Source organism: Astatotilapia calliptera, chromosome 17 (genome assembly GCF_900246225.1).
Source record: "Astatotilapia calliptera chromosome 17, fAstCal1.2, whole genome shotgun sequence".
Classification (NCBI taxonomy): Eukaryota; Metazoa; Chordata; class Actinopteri; order Cichliformes; family Cichlidae; genus Astatotilapia; species Astatotilapia calliptera.
Window position 1 is genome coordinate 29,797,337 of NC_039318.1, and position 18,516 is coordinate 29,815,852.

General features: G+C 40.6%; 1 protein-coding gene across 3 annotated transcripts in view; it reads right to left on the minus strand.

The window, feature by feature from the left end:
* rassf8b (Ras association domain family member 8b) overlaps positions 1-17,670 on the minus strand; it is a 37,691-nt gene extending 20,021 nt beyond the window's left edge. Inside the window, exon 1 of one of the 3 annotated variants that reach the window (XM_026146977.1) lies at positions 17,571-17,670. The gene's annotated coding sequence lies outside the window, so the exon portion shown is untranslated. Of the gene's footprint in view, positions 1-4,246; positions 4,693-4,741; positions 5,294-17,570 lie in introns of those variants that run through there. The other 2 variants (XM_026146975.1, XM_026146976.1) reach the window with 2 other exon arrangements.
* Between the last annotated feature and the right edge of the window lie 846 nt (positions 17,671-18,516).

Here is an 18,516-nt window from a genome sequence, read left to right on the forward strand (position 1 = left end):
TGATAAAGTGAATCAGAAAACAATTACTTCAAGTTAGTGCTAAACCTGCTTCCACAAGCTACTGAATGACGGTGTGCACTTAGTTCTTCCACACACTCGTCATGCATTTATTCCATTCATCCGTCTTCTTCCGCTTATCCGGGGCTGGGGTCGCGGGGGCAGAGCCTAAGCACAGAAGCCCAGACCTCCATCTTCTCAGCCACCTCCTCCAGCTTGTCCGGGGGAACATGAAGGCATTCCCAGTCCAGCCAAGAGATATAATCTCTCCAGCGTGTCCTGGGTTTGCATTTATTTATTTATTTGTAATGATGTCCCAGTATGTAAAACCTTTGAACTGAAAAACTGTGTCTGTATACTGTTAGAGTTGTGGCTGATCACATTAACACGCGATTTTCTACTGTTGGCTCAGAGAAATCCAAAATATGGTTTCTTTCTTTTTTTTATGCATTCTTGGCAAATTGATTTAGCATTTAACTACCATGGAATTTATTTATTTGACCTGTTTTATGACTAAACACTGAAATAACTGTGCTTTTATTTAGATCTATTTCTGATGCTACATATAATATGCTTTCTACTTATTGTTAGAGTTTCTAATGTTTTTTTTTTAATCTTAAACAGTTGTATTACTGGAGCTTGCTGTGTTTGCATTCATGTATATTTTCCTTCAACGAGCAGAAAAACACGTTGCATAAGAGACAGAATAAACAAATATAAACAACACAATGATCCGAAGGGAGATCGAACCACGAAGACAGAACATGCTCGATATAGGAGATGTTACACTCATGCGAGTCATAATCTCAGGAAATGCTTGAAAAGATTGAAAACGACTGATGTGGGAAGGAAAGGCTGCAGCTATCAGTACAAATCCTTGCTGTCAGACAACTTCTGCCACAGCCATTTGGTTTCAGACATGAAAAATATTGTGTTGTCTGGGCTGTGAACCGTTGAGCTAAACTTAGTTATGACTCCAGTCTAACTCCCCTGAAGTTTCATTCTCAGGATGCCAGAGGAAGGCAGAGTTAGGGAGGGGACGCAGCGCGAGAAGTCCAGGCTTCTTATTTATATTTCCTCAAACATGGATAGCAGCTCATGAGAGGGATCAGCACAAAAATGAAGCTAAAAGCTCCTTTAATAAGCCGTGGATGAGCATTGAAGGAACAGACTGAGAAATGTTAACTAAAAGCTTTTCATTTCACACCGACTTAAAGGTGGAATTTAAATCCAATATACAAACCTAATAGTTAATCTCCAAAAGTTGATTCTGTTTATCTGGACGTAGCGTTTTGTGGGAGAAACGTTTCGTCACTCATCCAAGTGACTTCTTCAGTCTCGATAATAGTTAATAGTTAATAGTTCATTTCCTGCCTTGGTCAGCTCTGTGCCATCTCAGCCTCTTGCTAAATTACAGTTTAATAGACTCAATGCCAATCTTGTTGCTGTGTGTACCCTCAAACATCTGATTAAACAGACACATTTGCTTTGAAAAATCAAAACTCGATCTTTTTTTTTTTTTTAAAAACACGACTGTCAGTCAAAAATCTAATTACTAATGGAGACATGGCACTCAGTAGATGAGACTTATAGCAGTTCAAAAAACAGACGATGCCAATTTTTTTATACGCAACAAGGAGGTTGTGGAAGCTGGAGGGGATCCACTGAAAAACAACAAGTGGCGCACAAACAAAAGAGCACGCTGTAATGTGCATGCGTGAGTCCACATGGCCAGCAGCATGACTGGATGCAAACAATCCCTCACCATGGTGACGCAGCTCAGGCTTTGTCCCGACCTTACACAGCTGACCGGAGTGATTGGAGGGTACGGTCTGGGAAAGTAGACCACACAATCGGCAACAATTAAGAAGCAGTCCGTGCTTTCCTGTCACTTCCTCTTTGTTTCCTTTGAATGTGGGCTGCGAGAAAACATGAAGGTGTGCTCTGCAGTGGGGGTTCTTGTTGGAGATGTAGTGGAGTTTTGCTGGAACATCTCAGAGTTGGCCTTATGGTGGATATTGTCTAGTTTTAGCTGGAGCGGTCATGCCAAACAGATAAACTCTATCCTCTATGTTAAGAGGTCAATGGCCTGCATACAATTTAAAAACTTACTCCTAATAAAAATGTCCAGGCTCTATGAGCTTGCTAAAAATCACTGGATAAAAGAAATCTTCTGCTGAGAGTTTTTACTTCACAATTGTGTAAGCTGCCTAAAATGATCCACAATGACTCCCAAACTAGTTGTGAGACTACAATAGTAGCTCACAGACACATAGCTTTAGCTCAGATTTTAGCTGTGTTAGTTAGCTCATTCAAAGCTCAACGTCAGAAGGTTACTAATGTTCAGATGATCAACCCTCTGGCACCTAAAACTTCCCTACTAATATCTTGCCACAGTTGTAAAGACTAAAGCCTGCAGCCGTCATACAGTGACCCACATTTGCATCCAATTTAGCAATTTAGAATGAACAATTAAGCTAATGTGCATGTCTTTGGATTGTTGGAGAAAACCCACGCAATCACGGGTAGAACATGCAAACTTCATGCAAGAAATGTACCAGCCAACCATATTCAAACCCAAGATCTTCTCGCTTTGAACAACAGGAAGGCTAAAATGCTAACGTCAGCAGGTAATCCAAATATAAACCCTAAATGAAATTACATTTCGACCTCTGTGCTCACACAAGATGTCACTGTTCTTGATGGAACATCCTGGAGGTTCACAGGCCCTTCAATACAGCAATAAACTCATGACTCTGCTTTTAAGTTGGCACACAGCCTTCATATTATACACCAATTTCCCACTCCCCCTGCCTGTTTCTCTTTACTTATATACTAATATAATGTAATGCTTTTAAGAGTCCATGAGAACACAGCGGTCCTCCTAAAACTGATAATGCATATTGCAATCTATAAATGAAACCTCCACCTTCTAGCCTCCTGTGCAGCTTAATGCTGCACAGGAGGCTTGATGTGGAGATTACCTCCACATCAATTTTGTCAGCTGAAGACAGTGAGATGGCTGCATATTCAGCAAAAGCTTGCATAAGCTGAGTGAAAAGCTTGAGAACAGCTTTGCAATCAGATACTATCAATCATCTATTGTGTCATAAACAGTGTAAGAGTTCCCTGTTATTAAGCAAGCAGTGGTATTCACACGAATGCAACATGCAGTCCTTTGTGGGTAACAATTTAAAGGCAGCTGCAGGTTTTTGTCACAACTGCTGGTGTCATGGGTAACAAAGCAGTGTACTCACATTCACACTTCAGCTGTATCAATGGATGTTATTATTTTTTACTGTTACAGGAAAAAAAAAAATCACTATGTTGAAGCAGAGTGACCAAAGTGCCCTCTTGCAGTTTCAAAAGTTAAAACTAATCAGCTTGCTGAAGACAATAAGCCTTTAACCCGGTAAGACCTGCAGCTTAACTGACCGCAAGGTGCTGGGAGGGGGAGTCTGCTGAAAGATAAACTGGACTGGATTTACACTGCAAAGTCTGTTACGAGTCTTCCCACTTGGGTAGCATGGTTCTGACATCTCAGGCAAATGCAGACACAGTGTGAATGAATATCAATAATGCAAAAATATTGGTGCTTAGCTGGCATGGGAACTTGTGTGAACGGGGAGATTTTTTTTGGTCAGGATCAAAAAAAATCTTATGATGGTAAACTGAATCCGTGGACAAAATTGTAGCTTTTAAGTAGATGTGGGCAGATTGATCCAAATATTGAAAGTATCCATACCAATGCTGGTATTGGTATTGGATCTATACTGTTTACATTGCAGGTCTTCAAAAAAGAAAAGAAAAAACTGTTTCAAAATACATGAAAAGCTGAAAGGTGTGTTTTGCTAACTAAGTATAGTGGAAAGTAAAAGTCACAGTCATTTAGTAATCATTAAAATGTATTCATTTTGTAAACTGATGATGATTGATCTTATAAATCACGAACCACTACTCTTCCCTATAAGCTGCCTTTATAGGCTAAAAGTATTGTATCAGTATAAATACTCTGTATCTGATCATACCAAAAGTTGCAATATGGCACTACTTTTTAGAAATAATGACAGGAATTTTTAAAAATAATAATAATTACTGACACACTGAAAAAGGCTCAAGATTCACTGATAATGAAGATATCTGTAACAGTTTCTCAAAAGGTTTAACCGTTACCAATATATCAGGAAACAACAGTTTAGTAGCAGAGTATACTTCTCAGAGCAAAGTATTCCTACTACAAACAGTTTACCCTTGCGTCCGCCACACGTGTGCTTCAAGGACTTCTTCCTGTGTGCTGTAGCTGCATGACTCAGTTGAAGGAACTTGATTAAAAAACCACTGCTGAGTGCGCGCTTACAGCCCAACTCTATAAATTGCATTGCAGGGCTCAGCAGACAGATCCCACTCACGCACTGACCACTAACTCACTTCCTGGATGGCTCATGGATCTGGTATTTTGTGTCAGGAACACTGACCGAGGATGTGGGTTAGATTTCTTTGAAAGGGAGGACGAGAAGGGCGTGAATAAATCTGTCAAATAAAGTTACGCAACTGCAGTTGATCGGTCATTTTAGTCTCTCTTCTGCGTTTGTCCTCCTCACAGGCTTTAACACAAAACTGCCAACAGTGAACTTATTAGCCCATAACAGTCTACAAGCTTGTCTAAAGGACAGCAGCTTTTAAATGTTGGCGTGACTGACGCATTCACTGCGTTCAATCCAGTGCAACAAACACGACAACATACCTCTTTCCAGCCGCAGCTCACTGTGTCTTAGACGATTAAGAACTCTCTTGTTCTGTAGCCACCGAATATCTCTCTGGGATAAAATCCAGTACTTTCTTCGTCATGGTATGCGGGCCACTTGAGGGAGATCCCTGTTTATTCTGTGCCGATCGGCGCCTGCATCACAGTTAACGGTGTGCGCGCATCCCCGCCTCTTCTAGAAACCGAGTGGATGTAAACACGAGTCCGTCCAGTCATCGGACATCCTACAAGGGGGCTTGTAGGCTTGCTATCAGTGAAGGAGACCTCACGTGTAAATCACGATCGGAACAGAACTAGGACACCGCAAGGCATGACGGACCGGTTAAAGCTGCACCGCACTGGCGACGCAAATGGACCGAGACCCGCGCAGTTACACGGAGGGTTCTGATGGAAATAACAGGCTTTGCACGTGTTTATAGTGCTGAACAAACCCTTAGCGTTACACATCTGCAGCATATGTTTACATGAAGCCCCGTATTTGCATGACAGCAGCTTGTAAAGCCCAAAACAGACAAAAATGCCTTAATCAAAATAAAAAGTGGAGTGACTTTACCTTCTACAATGCCATTTAGTAAAGAAAAAATAAATAATAACATAAAATGACACTGAAATATATTTGACAATACACTGAAGAGCAACATGTGCTAGTACAACTATGTAGTTTTAATCCTTGGTCCCCTCCAGCAGTACTTGAAGCCTTAAAACAGTCTGCTTTTAATGCCTGCGTGCCTGCCTGTGATAAAAAAAAAAAAAACTGATTGTCTTACATTGAAATGTAATGTAGGCTTTCCTACAGAGCAGAGATCAAGATCGAGAACCAGGTTTTAGTGCACTTATTAAATTAAATTCTATTGGACAAGCACAAGGTACAGTTTTTTGTGTAGGTTTGGTTAATGTATGCCTATACATATTGACCTTGAACACTGACCTTGATATACCAGGTGCACTGCTCCTGCTTTAGTTGGAACAATTTTCAGAGGCTCAAATGTTCAAGATTAAAAACCACTAAACCAGTACGGCTGTTATGTTTAGCTCCCCATGCAAGTCTTGCCTTTGCTTATCTTTGACGTATAATTGATTCCACCGTGCCAAAACAACAACCTGCATGTCATCTCAGGGAAGAAGCTGGAGTCACAGCAAGACTAGTAAGTAAGGTGTGTGAAGGTCAAAGGTTGTGTTTGTGTACGCCAAATAAAGTAGGTGGGTGCACAATGGCATGAACTACAGTTCAGACCTTATCTGCCAACACTTTTCCTTCAAGAGCAGGAAAAGTGTATTGCATACATTAGCCTGGGTGACAGATTTATGGTGCACAATGAGCGTTAGAAAATAAGCAGAATGCTCCCAGCCTTTTGGCTTGGACACTGTGGGCAATTCCACTGAAAACAGTCGTTTGGTCTGTGGTTTGGAGATCCGGCTCTCATGACCAGTAAAAATCCTCAGTATGAAGTTCACATCAGCTTGACACTGAAGTCTGTACAAGTTTGACATCCTTCCCTTTCAAATACTTGAATGGGAGTTTGGCCATATTTAAATCATGTACAATTTTGCTTCTTTTAAGCAGAACTCCTGATAAAACAAACAGCTTTTTAAATCTCAAACTCTGCACATGCACATTGAATGTTATGTGTGTGCAAAAATGCACGTGCAGGGGGCTTAACAAAAATGTTTGAGTATCTTAAGAAGAATCAACCTCCTTAATGTATCGTTCCCATAATTGTATTAATGTTCTAAACATAACTGATTTGAAGTACGTCACTACTGAAATTAACTTGTTAAATTAAAAAAAGAAACATAATTTCAAAGCACATATTTAAACTATACTTTTATTTAATTGCCAAATAAATGATTGACTTATATATTTTAATCAGTTTAGAGGCTGTCCCACATTGTCAGATGATCTGGAATGACTATCTCAAATATCATGTTGCAAATGTCACACATGTATGTAAAAGTAGAAAGGAGGCAGAGCCTACAGGCCCCTCTTCTGTGGGGCCAGCTTCCAGTTTGTCAAAAAAGACAAGTTTTAGGCACGATGGTAAAGGCAGAGAGGGTATCTGTCTCCCCAGTCCAAAGCATATAGTTTGGGATATGCTCCCCCTCCCTCAGCCGGTTTCTGCTGGAGCTTGCTTCCTATTAACAGGGAGTTTTTCCCTTCCCACATGTCGCCAAAGCACTCGCTCATAGGTGGTGGTGATGGTGATTAGGGACAGGTGTAATATGACTGTTGGGGCTGTCTCTGTTTTCTGTGGATAATTGTATGGCTGTACTTTACAACAGAAAGCACCTTCAGGCAACTGTTGTTGTGATTTGCCTCTTTATACACAACACAAGCGCCAGTCTTTCGGCTCACAATGCACAAACTACAGGCGCAACATTAGAGACAAAGTTCTGGTTGCTCATGACCCATGACTCCTTTACTCAAGTGTGCTGTGCGTGGCTGTGGAGGAGCTCTGTAAGCTGTGGAACGGAAAAAAAATCCAGTGAAAAGTCCCACATTTATGCATCCCTTCTCAGTTTTCAGTGGGCCAGACTGGAATCTGTGATGGGCCTGTTCTGGCCCCTGGGTCTGATGTTTGACTCTCTGGTCTAACTTGTCATGAATGCGGCAGAGTTCGTTACGCTGCCTTCCCACTGTTGTCAGAAGAACGTCAACTCTCTGCATTTGCTTTTTGTTGTTGTTTTTGTTGTTATGTTTTTGTTTCCTTTGCCTTCTCTTTGCAAACTGTGTGTCTAAGTGTGTGTAAGTGTGTGAGAGAGAGATCAGTGGTTACAATAGGTATTCCCTCACAGGTCACCGTGGCTTTGGAATTACGGCAGACTGGGGCACATTGAAGTAGAACATGGCAGACAGCTAACAAGAGGACTGAGCTTTCAGATTGGTTGTTGGTGATTTTAGTCAAAGGAAGGCAAATACAGTCAGAGCTCAGGAAAACATGGCCATGCTGATTCCGATACTTTGGGAGGTCATTTCAGTCCACGCAATCCCATATTCACCTGCAAGGGGAGGAAAGCCCGTAAGGCGCACGGATGGGATAGGGTTGGGTCTCCCGGGCTCCCCCTGCGTGTGTGTGTGTGTGTGTGTGTGTGTGTGTGTGTGTGTGTGTGTGTGTGTGTGTGTGTGTGTATTTGCACAGGGATGGACACATTGCATTCACAGGGTAGACATCCAGCAGACGGCTTAAATGACTTTGTAGCAACACGGAGGCGAGCCCTGGTACCACTGGAAACCCCTGCACGCAAACGGCACCAGCGGTGTGATGGCAGCGAGAGCATTCAGACGTGTGCCACAGGCAGATGCTGGCAAGCTCATGATGAACCTGATTGGTGGGGGTCTTTGTCCATTTCCCCTGGTTGAACACGCTGCTTTTCGAGAACTTTTATTCACACTGAATCCTCAATGGCAGCTCATTGCCAGACCCAAATACAGCCAGTCCCCATTCGGGCAAAGAAGACTTCAGTGTCACATCTCAGTCCGGTCTCTGTGAATGCAGCGTACACATGCTGAGCTGTTTAGAGAATCCTACAGGAGACGGGCGAAGACTTCAGCGTCAACGTCTGAGTGTCAAAGCATGACGTGGCAATGAGGAGCGCGAAGCAGTTCCTGAGCCTCCGACGCTTACTTATTTGTTTGATACTCGTGTGAAACGGTCACAATTTCCACACTCTGCCACACATTCAGCACATATTTGTGCGTGACATTTGCCAACGTCTCTTTGTGTCTGCTTCCTGTAAACAGGCCGAGTCCAGCTGACACTGCTTTCCTGATTAGCTGCTGCACTGAGACCACGGCTCTCCGAAGCAAGGAGAAAAAAAAAGAAGAAGGATGCTCTACAGAATCCAGTCGATGCCTCATTTGTGTGGTTTGTGACACCCAGTTTTGTGGGATTGCGTGCACTGAAATGACCTTCCAAAGTATTGCAAGTGTCCTGCATGGCCGTGTATTCCCGAGTTCCTACACTGAAATTTCCAGTCCTTTGACAAAATTCACAAACAACCAATCTGACATTCACATGCTCTCCCCCCACAACTTCTCCTGTTTAAAAAAGGCAATACTTTGAGTACAGTTGAATTAAACTACTTTTTCCGTTTGCTGAAGCCCATTTATAAGAGCACTGATTGTTCTTAACCTCTTAGGACCTGACGTCCACATATGTAGACAACACATTTTGGGTTGTCTTGACCAAAATGCTAAATTTTGCTCTACAAGAGCCTGATTTCCACTTATGAGGACATTATACTGCCACTGTTCTCTAGAAATTTAAAATGAATGTCTTCATTTGTGGATCTCTTTTTTCCACAAAACAAAAATCATGTATAAAAAAAATCTGGTAATTCTTAGTTTTTACACTCATCAGGTCCCAATCAGCTCAAATAGCAAAGAGAAATTAAAAATGCATGCCATGAAAGAGTTCGGGTCTTAGGAGGTTAATGTTGGAGTAATAGTGCTTCTACTGGAGTAGAATACTTTTGTCTTTCCACCTCTGCTGTTCAGATTAAATGTCCTGAGGCCAAAGGTGATTGAGTGACTGACAGCACGTGAACGACAACAACAGCAAATACACTTCAGGTCAGCAACCACGCAAAGCGCTGAAGCCAAACGCAGATCTTGCGGTGACAGTTCCGATTGAGGCTCCAATTGACTTGAGACGATTCGAATGCCAGAAAGCCATCGGAAGATGTTCACGAGCGTTGACACAACAACAGCCGATGGAGTCCTTTGAGAAAGGTCCAAGTGAGAGTCAGGTGGGCAGAAGTAAGGACTCTGCAGGGCTGCATGGACTCATCTTAGAAGACTGTTTCTGCTCACTCAGTGCAAAACTTGCAGTTGCAAAAAGCGGCCATTGAGAAGAATGGAATAGAATAGAATAGAATAGAATAGAATAGAATAGAATAGCCCTTTACTGTCCTTGTGCAAGCACAGCAACATTACGGATGGTGCAGGAGTAAAATACAAAGAGTAAGACAGCAGGAATAAATAACAAACAGTATTGATTCAAGGGGACTACTTTCTACTGGAACGTAAATGCATGTGTGTTTTAGCAATGCTATGATGCACAGCAGATGGACTCACTGAAGGTTTGTAGACAAATGTAGAAGATATACCACCAAATGAGTTCTGTTTTCCTTTCAGTATGCACCCTATCAACAGAATTAAAATAATGCAAAAAGGGCATTTATATCACATACATGCTCCTTGAAATGTTAAATAATTGAAGCATTAAGTGTTATTTTTCCCCCTTGTCCTGTCCATGCAGCAACTTGTTTCATTTACAGAACATTTTCTTTTGAACACTTTGTATGTGTCCTTATTTAAAATTCTACTGAGCACTCAAGCATTCATGTCTCACAGTGTTAATCATGACAGCTGCCTGTTGTGCTGATCAGGCAGAAACACAAATGACCTTCAGTATAGTGTAATTTAATTGTGGTTCTGCTGCTGATGGTCCCAACTGGAAGAAAAGCAGTTTTTTTCTTTTTTTGCTCTTCTTCCTACATAATCTGTATTTCCCATTCATTTTCTCCACTGTTGTAGGTCTGTATATCCATTTAGAGCCAAACTCTGCAATTAATCCCCAACACGAGCTTCAGCTGTAGCAGTGATTTGTGATTTGTTTTCTTCCAGGCAGTGGTGTCGAGATTTGACAGATGCTTTCAAGATTTAAAGCCCATCTTCAAACACCATGCAGGGTACAGCCAGAGTGCCACTGATAGAGTCATAGCTCTGATTTAGACGCAAACTGGGCTTAGTTAATTAGAGAGTTGGAGCATCCCCTGGCATGAATTTGTTATGAAGAAAAAGGATTTGAGTTAGATTCTGGATAGAGATGTTTAAGCCCAAAACACCTTGTTTCCATGAGGAAAACACGTGTTGATGCAATAATTTCTTCTAAGTAGCTTGTATAAACAAAGGGGGTGCACCAAGTCTCAAATATAAATTAAGGATTGTTTTGAATGTAATCATGTAAAGCTACTACAGTAAAGTCCAAGAATAAAAGCATGGAGGGGGACATGAGGACAGTGGACTCACCCACATACAAGTTCTCGTTTCTCTTCAGCACTCTGACAAATTCTTGAAATTTCTTTCTGGCACAACCAGCTACTTTCTCCAACAGCATCCCCTTCATCAGACCACTGCCGCTGACCTTCTGTCCTTCCCTATATCTGTGAGGGAGCGCTTTGTTTGCAATCAGGCCAAGAAGCCAGCTCCTGACCCCTCTGCTGTCAGGCCTACATACCAAAATCCAACTCTTTTTCTCAAACTCTTCAGCATGCCTTCTTCTAACCAGCCTTCTGTGTACCAGCCACAACACAACCTCCTTGACCCCAATCAGTTAGGAGTCAAGCAAGCACTCGCACTTGCTGAATTTCAAAAGCGCTCCACTCTTCTCGCACTGCCTCCCTTTTCCTGGTCTTCATCCTTGTTGACCTGTCTGCTGTGTGTGGCTCAGCCAGCCACCAATTACTTCTTGTTGCAGTGACATGTGCATGAAAGCAGACCTTGAGGTTTGAAGACTTAAAAGAATATGGTCTCTCTCTACCTGGCTGACTCCTATCGGGTTGGGCTCCCTCAAGTGCTCAGTCCTCAGCTCTCCCTCCTGCCCTCACAGGAGTAGTGAGCTGATCTTTTCTTCTTAGGTAAAAATTTCATATTATGTCTCAGAGTGGAAACGTTTAAACTGACATGTCTGTGAAGGTTCTCAGTCATCCTCTCAGTTTAAACTGACAGATTATACTAGGCCCAGGTTTTTCACATGCAGAGGTGTTTGCACACAAATAAATAAAAGCAGCACAAGAGTGACCAAAAACCAGTCACAGGGGCCACGGCATATCAGAAAATTCTACGAGATATAAATACCACTGCACGTGTAAAAGTGGCTGAATGTTCAATGAGTAATAATGATTGTGACCGTACCTGCTGCCTCCATAAAAATGCATTTGGATACGTGGCTGCCCTGTAACAATAAGTCTGCTACTATTTGGACGTTACGGTTTGTATCTGGAGTGGAAATGAGATTTACATAGGATTTAAAGTGACTTTTTAAATCTTAAATTAGGAGTCTGCATAGTTTCAATATGTCCCCATAATTCACTATTATCATTCACCTTTAAAGACTGACATACACACACGTTCACCTTTTTTCTTTGTGTAATTTGAACAAAGCTTACGCACAAAGCTTGCATTCTGGTGGAATCAACAAAGTCACAGATGTAGTTTTTCCCCCTGTTGGCCTCTGCATCTAAAATCTCACATTTTAAGAACATTTTTTGCTCAAGCACCTCTGATTTTCATGAAAATTGTTATTGTTATGCCTTTTTTGTTATATTTTATCTATATCTACTGATTCATTTTCATATTAAGAAAAGCCAGTGAAAATTTCAGGCTTTTATCTTTAATAGTTTTTGAAATATTCACATTAAAACATTTTCTCAGCAAAAAAAGATGCTGGAGGTGAGTTGACAGACCATTAAAAAAGGCATTCTGAAAAGTATTTGATAAAAGGAGCCAAAATTTCACAACTGCCACATATATATCCACATCTTATACCTTAAAATGTTTAGGCAAACTGGAGATGGTTAAGCAGAAGATCCACATTGATTTGAGATTGCATATATTTGAAATCAACTCAGGGATATCTTAGAGTAGATTTTGCTTTGGGCTTTATACCTTGGGCCTTGAAGATGATGCAAATGCACCAGTTATACTTAGGTTAGTTGACGAGTTCAACTAAACTGATTTTATTAGTAACTGGATAAATTATCCTCCCCCCACAGGAAAAACTGTGATGGGTAAATCTGCAGCTTTACAGCTAAGACCACATTTTCTACATCACACTTCTTTTTTTTTATTCCTAGCTTCAATTCAGGTGAGCTGGTGTCTGCACAGACTTGAGAAGCTCTGCTTTGTCTGAGACGTGTCTTTGTCCCACTTTTATAAGATCTCTCTGTTCTGCCTCAAGACAAGTGTGTGCACACACAACACACCCTTTCAGCCTAAGAACAAGTGCCCATGTGTTCAAGCAGGATGAAGATCTTCAAAAGCTAAGCACAGCTGCAGGTTATACCACCTAATGAGCAGGTAGTGCCTCCAGCATAGCTTGTTAACAATAGCTGCCTCTAAAACCAACACGAGTTAAGTTTTTGATGAATTACTCCTTTTATACCAGTCGAAACAGGATAAGCTGTCGCTCAACAGTCAGGTATCATTTAAAATTTAACAGACCAATTATGATCTAAACTAAATTTTACTGTAAACGTGATTAGACATGCCTCGGAAGATCCGATGTAACTTTAGTGGTTTCTTAATAAAGGTTACAATTATAGATTTAATTCATAGTTTACTCAAGGGGTCAAAGCATAAACTATATGTTGAAAGCAAGATCAGCTCAGGTTTCTCATGCTGCTTTGGACATGTGAATTTTTTAAGCTCTGTTGCATCATCTAGCTGTTATTGACGTTTTTCACAGAAGCTGTTTTAACATAAATTAGCAGGCAAACACAGGTGTTACTAATTACAATAATATCTGTTTATGCACAGAGCGTTCATTAATGTGTTTAGCAACACCTGTGTTTACCTGGTATTTGTCAAAACAGCTTCTGTGGAAAACGTCAATAACGGGTAGATTATGCAGAACAGAACTTATAAAATTCACATGTGCATTTACAGAAGATACTTGCTAATCACCTGAACTACATCAATAAAGCAGCCATTAAAACAAAGATTTCCTTTCAGATCAAGAGCAATGACTCCGAACACTTAGGCCATTTATTACTCCACTCCTAAGAGATAACGAGACATAAACAATGTGTGCATATAAAGAAGAAATAATCACTAGAACACCTTTGCATTCACTCATTCCAAATGTAGCATGTCAGATAATTGTTTTGATGCTAAATTCTGCAGTTACACCCAACAACCTTTGCTACACCTTTTAAGCCAGGGTGTAAGGACTATCCAAACGAAAGACGCTAACATTGATTTCATTTTGTATTTTAAGATCAAAGTCAAACCAGTTTAAATCATGTCAAGGTCATGTTTTGACTTATCTAAAAATTTCAACTGATCTCAGAATTCTGAGTTGAACTTTTGAGACTACTTAGTAAGTCAAAATTTAGATATCAACTCTAAATTTCTCATTATTATATCAACATTTTTAGATAGGCAACTTGGAATTTTGAGTTATTATATAAGAATATTTAGATATTAGCCCCCCAAAAAACAAATGCCAAGCAAAATCAGTATCAGTAACAAGCTTTCATACAACTTCAGCCTAGGTTAAAAACAAAGGACTTCCTTCAGACTTAAAGCAGTGATTCAGTTTGGCAGCTAGGGTTGCCAACCGTCCCTTAAAATACGGAATCGTCCCGTATTTCGAAACAAAAGCACACATCCCGTATTGAGCTAATAAGGGACGCACTTTGTCCCGTAATACAGTGAGAATCAAAAGTAGTCTATAAATGTTAATGGAATTAACGCTTTGTTTGAAAACATAATTCCCAGCCCCTCTCCTGCTTTGTGACCAATGAGCTGACAGCACACTTATGACAATTCGAGTATGACAATTCAGATTACCGCTCATCTCATTGGTCGAGGAAAGGTCGCTTACGGAGAAAATACCGGAAGACAACAGATGACCACAACAAGAAGCATGGCCAACAGGGAAACAAACGCCGTCACTGCGGTGCAAGTCTCGGACGACAGTACACCTAAAGCTGGGCAGACACTGTGCGATTTTTTCAGTCGCGTTATTCAGCTCCTGCTCAAACTGCACGATTGACTCGCAGGGGTTAGAAGTTGGTAGGTCACGATGCAGGTCTCACACTATACCGCCCGATGCTCTGATGCGACTTGAGTGCTCATACTGTGCCTCCATAACATGAAGGTTATAACAGAAAATCTGTCGCTCTCTCTCTGTCTCTCACTCACACAGACACACCACCACCATCAACTTTGCTAAATTGCTAATGAAAAACATGATCAGGCAGCTGTGATTTAGCAGCGATGTAAATCCAACTATTTTCACGGTTGTTGTGGTCGTGATAATTTTGTGAGGCCACATCGAAAAGGCTCGGATGAGCTTTTCAAAGTTCTACAAGTTGTGCCTCCATCGCTTGTGTCCAGATCACACGCTGCACAGCCGTGCTGCTCCGTCTTTTTCACGGCGTTTACGTGTTTGCGCGCGAGCAGTGTGAGCGGCTCACGAGCGATTGATGATCGGGAGTTGGTCGTGAGGTGTTAATCACTTCTCGTTACCCCACGTATACTACACGACGCACGATGAAGGCCAAAATCGGTCCGATCACTCAAAAATCGGCTCAAAATGGGCCTAAAACCGCACAGTGTGAGCCCAGCGTTAGAGCAGCAATGTTTGTTCCCCTCAGAGAAAGGGAAGAATGGGAAAAGGAAAACACCTGGCTGGAAAAAGTTAATATGGGCATGTGCAGTGAATATCAGCGCTATGTGGCCAGAAGTGTGATAATATAATTTATTTTGTGTAATAAACGACTGCAAGGATAGATGATTACAACAAATAGATGACTAATACATAAAAGTAATACATAGATGAATAATGATGATGAGTTAAGATGCGTAATCATGGGAACAAGCGGGTTTTCAAACGGGAGCAGCTGATTAGCATTAGAAAAGCTGAAATAATACCTCAGCTGAAGCCAATTGTACTAAATGCACTAAATGTGCACTGTTACAAGAATGTTTTTCTTTCTATTGTTTTCTATTATTTTAAGTTAAGCAGGACAGAGTTCTTTTAAAGAAAGATTTACTTATATTCTCAAAAGTTAAGCATGACAGGCTTCTGTTTAAGAAAGAGACCTGTTTTACTGTGTTAATGTTGTCATTTTGAGCTAAAAATAAATGGCTAAATGATCATTTGTTTCACATGTGTTCATATCACAAAGAATACACATCTACTTAAATCAAATTCAAGTCAAAGGGTTAAAAAAAATAATTTCACACACAAAAAAAGAGCAAGAAAATTCACCACACTGGGAAGGGTGAAGACAACTGGGTCGCCCGGCCCTGGCCACGAGGTGTCCCTTATTTATTTTTCAGGGAGTTGGCAACCCTATTGGCAGCTAACGTAACATTTTCATTTCTCTCAAAATGTTACCTTACTTCTGAGTAAGTTAATTTTCTTAAATATTAGGCCTATTACCTAATTCGAAAGTTTCTGTTATTAAGTCTAAAATTTGAGATGCTAAAGAGTGAGAAGGAAAAATAGTGGCAAATGTAGCATGCTAATGCCATCAACTGAAGGTGTTAGCATGCTCACGATGCTATTCTTGGTATGAAAAGAGCCTGAAGACTTAAAGCTTAATTTTCACTATATCTTATTGGGCAGTAAACACTGCATCATTTTCGTGCTTTTCATTGCCAAGTGAGGTTGTAGCAAATAAGCTGCTAATCTAAAACATCTAGCATACTCAGCATTTACTATAACACTGCCTTTCTTGCTGTGTACTTTATTCCAGACATTATTAAAAGATCTGAGGGGTAAAGAAATTTCTAGTTTCAGTAAAGCATGAACTTCTGGTTTATTCACGCCAGTGGATAGGAGTTTCCCCTGGCTGCTGACATCCCTGACAATAGCCTCAGTGTAAAGCAGAAGCTGGCCTCTCTTGTGCCTGTTTACCACTGCTGCAGCTCTGTGAATAAATCCTTTCTTTCTCTGTGTATTAAACATGTTCAGTTGAGATGTGTCAGTGTGGCCCACTTCCCTGCTCTACTCCAGCAGCAAACAAACCTCATGTTTCTTGGCACCTGTTCCTGTTGGTTATTTAGACATATATTATTTCTCTGCTGGTCTATAAATAACATGGGCTTCTTGTATTATCCATCATTATGACATCATTTTTGAGTCTGCTCACCATTAGCTAAGTCATGAGGAAGATGTAAGAAACTAGATCATTTCTCAAAAGCGCATAAGCTGTGAACAGACAAGGAAGCTATTGTTGAAAGGATCTGGATCTTACTTAGCTTTTTCAACTCCTGTTAAAACCAGGGCTTGGAAATTGTGGTATTTGTCACCAAAACAGTTCAAAGAGCTGGTGAATTAGGGGTGATTAGCAAAAAGAGACGATAGTATTGAAATGTATTTAATATGAGAGCTAATCCATTTTAAAACGTGCATGATGACGAATTTTATATTTATTAAAAGACAAAGTCAACTTGAGTACAGTGTTTGAGCTTTAGCCACGTAACTAAAGCTTTTATGGTACACCACTGCCCCCTGGAGGATAACAGCCTGACTTCATTTTCATGCCCTAAAAATGGGCTTCTAGCTCTGAAATTAGCATATTGCTATTTGACAAGTAGACTCATTAAATTATTAAGTATGTTTTGAGGTGATGGATTTTCTGTCTTATGTTACATGTTACCAACAAGCTTGGATCATAAGATATGCTCTTTAAATCTGGTCTCTGCTTAAGATATGTAGAACGTGTACAAAACCTCAGCACTGAACAAGAAAAATACATTCATATTAGTCCTCAAAGCAGCCTTCTGGCATATCGTGCTACATTATATCTTATGCACTTGCAGAAGCACACTATGTGTCTTTTCTTTGCTGTGTCCAGGGTGGTTTTGTAGATGTAGACGGAACCGTTGTCACTGAGCTTTAATTGCTTTGTGGGTTATTGTTAATTAGATTTTAAAAAATGTAACCACCGCCTGAAATCACGTGGGGCTTTGATAGATTTCCCAGTGAATCCCTAAAGGAATTTTGCTCTCAAATATAGTCTGAATAAGATCACCATTTCTCTGAAAAATGGTTTGACAGGGTTTTCTTACCTCTGAGTTTTAACTCTCTCTCTCCTCTATATTTAACGCACCATCTCCTTCTTCTCATTTCTGATCTGTTTCATAAGGCAGAATATTGAGAACTGAATGATGTGCAAAAGCTGTGCACGTACCCCCTGCAGTTTTGACCTTAAAATCCTTGTCCGGGAGGGCTGATGTTGATTGGCACTCAACCTCCCAACTCCTCCCCCTTTTAGCTGTACCGCAGTGCAGCTCGTGCTGGCAGGCCCCTGCAAGGTTACCGCTGCTTCACCGAGAGGGCTGACAAATGAACATAGAAGGCAAACATCTGAGTATTTCCTCCCACTAGCACTTGCCCCATCTTGCACAATTTATTAGCGAATGATGGAGCGGACCATTTACTGTGGTGCTAATCTTCCTTTGTTTACTGTCTGCAGTTTTCTCATAGGGAAATGAAAGCTTAGGGAATACATAGCAGACTGTGGTCATTTGTCATTCTGTAATGCAAAGCTATAGTGAGTCATATAAATATTGTATGAGCTGTAATATTCTGATATGTTCTTAAATAAATGAGGGAGACAACGAGTAGTAGATTTGATATATTTCTGGTGACAACTCAAACTAGTTTTCTTTTCTTTTTGTACATAACAGTTTAAAAGTGGCCCAAACAATCTTATAAACTAATACTGGAAAATCAAAACTATGTCAGTGTGTGTTGTAATATATCTACCAAGCTACATGCACAATTTCTAACACAGCATAATGTAGAAACTACTATAGAACAATCTGCAAAGCAAATTCAAGGCATTTCTTTGTGACCAGTTTCTGACCGTACTCTAAAACACATTCATAAGAAGTTGGTCTCTCATTTTAGCTCTAAAATAACCACATATCAGCTCCATAAATTGGTATCAGAATTCTTTATGATGTACACCTTGCTAGTACCAGGTTGGAACCCCTTTTGCCTTCAGAGATG